This window comes from Aplysia californica, unplaced genomic scaffold (assembly GCF_000002075.1).
Source record: "Aplysia californica isolate F4 #8 unplaced genomic scaffold, AplCal3.0 scaffold00292, whole genome shotgun sequence".
NCBI lineage: Eukaryota > Metazoa > Mollusca > Gastropoda > Aplysiida > Aplysiidae > Aplysia > Aplysia californica.
The window spans coordinates 637930-639863 of record NW_004797562.1 but is presented as its reverse complement, the minus strand read 5'-3'; the positions used below and the strand labels follow the sequence as shown (position 1 = coordinate 639863).

At 42.8% G+C, this 1934-nt stretch overlaps 1 protein-coding gene across 1 annotated transcript in view; it reads right to left on the bottom strand.

The window, feature by feature from the left end:
* Nucleotides 1-1458, bottom strand: part of LOC101852552 (cytochrome P450 2U1) — a 28308-nt gene extending 26850 nt beyond the window's left edge. The window contains exons 1-2 of the mRNA XM_035970597.1: nucleotides 1300-1458; nucleotides 423-538 (exon numbers count right to left, since the gene is read on the bottom strand). The gene's annotated coding sequence lies outside the window, so the exon portion shown is untranslated. The remainder of the gene's footprint in view (nucleotides 1-422; nucleotides 539-1299) is intronic.
* Between the last annotated feature and the right edge of the window lie 476 nt (nucleotides 1459-1934).

Sequence of the window (1934 nt, the reverse complement as noted above, 5' to 3'; positions counted from 1 at the left end):
TGCCTGTATGTATGTTGACGGACAATTATAGTATGCTCCAGCGGCTAACCTTTTCTTTCAATCAACGGTATACCACACTCGCTATCCAGACCAAAAGTCATGGTGTGTGCAAAGGGCAAGCAGGTACACAGAAAATATCAGGTGGAAGAAACAGATAATTGTCTTCTCCTTGTTACATCCCACGGGTCATTGTCCTCTATACCTTGAACTGTTGGTTCCTGCAGGATGTGCATTGAAAGGAAAGTGTTACAAACTTCTTGAATAAACTACGCTCTCCACAACTCGTTAGAAACAGGGAAAGTTTACATCTTGCAAGGGTAAAACATTCGGTAAAATAGCTCGTAAGCCAGTGTGTTATTTAGAAGATAGCGAGCCCCATTTTACGAAAGCTCGTTTGCGCTTGGTATAACAGCATCACTTACATGGATAAGATCACGAAGGCAGCAAATGACAACATCACTGAACTGAACGAAGTGAAATCTCAGCTCATCATCAGCATCTTCAGTCTAACTTGACATTCCAGTGCCAAATATGGTCTCTGAACAAGGTACAAGAAAGAAAAATCAATGCATTCAAACTGATTTTTTTCCGAAAAAAGCCATCAACGTCTCCAGAAGAGACCGCATAAGGAACGAGACCATACGTCTACAAACCGGAATACCACAAGTAATAGATTTCACAGAGCGTCAAAGAGTCAAATGGTTCGGACACTTCAGAATGCCCCAGAAACAACTAGCGGCTAGAGCTTACCACACCCGTGAATCCAGCTTCAGATCAAGAGTAAGACCAAGAAAGACTTGGCTGGATGGAGTTAAAAAGGTCCTGGAACAACATAACACATCTATCACTGATGCTACACACCGAGCACAGGACCGAAACTCGCGCCTCCGCTCGACATCCTAAGGATACCAGAGACAGGAAAACGTGAAAAGTAAAGTAAGTAACAGAAGCCATTTTGTGCTGTATTCGAGCGAAATAATCTATTTTCATTCTTGTGAATCAAAGACAGAAGACATCAGGGAGTTTGTGAGGAAGAGACAGAGCTACTGGACCCGAACAGAATCGTTACCAGTCAATGTGCTCTAAGAAAAGACAAAATAAGGAAACAAAAAAAAATAAAATAAAGCAAAACAAAAACAAACGCGAGCTCAAAATGGTTTTAGAACCCGCATTTGTTAGGGTTCCCATCGTTGCTGGCAGGAGACAAAGTTTAAATCCCGAAAAAGACAACTGAGGGGCACAAAACCATTGTGACACTACTCTGGGGAGAATGGCACTACAAATGTTATGCCGCAATACCTGATCACTTCCTGGTGTCTCGAAAGAAAACACTACGACTCCCACCACTCAAGATGGTTCACAGCACTGGCATTTCTCTATCATTAGATGACTAATACGAAAACAAAATAGGGCCGCGTCTTCCAGAAACCTTTTACTCGTGTAACCATCCCACATCTTCACTCTCTCCCCACCACCCACTCTCTCCCGACATCTTTACTTTTCACTATCTATCTATCTATCTATCTATCTATCTATCTATCTATCTATCTATCTATCTATCTATCTATCTATCTTTCTCTCCCTCTAATTGGCTCCTCCTCTTCTCGCTCCCATTTTCCCTCTCTCTCCCACTCTCTCTCTCTCTCTCTCTCTCTCTCTCTCTCTCTCTCTCTCTCTCTCTCTCTCTCTATCTCTCTCTCTTTCTCTCTTTCTCCTCCATTCTACTTCCCCACCCTTTTCCCACTTATCCAACGCTACCGCTGCTACCCAACTTGCATCTATCCAAGCCATTCACTTCTCTCAAATACCGTTACTCGTGCTGCGCACTTATGCAGGATTTCTCCGGTCATGCATGGTGCACAAAAAACAGATTTGTCATAAATCAACGTCTATTTGCACGAAAATCGATTTGTGAAGCATCGTGGTGAAACCAG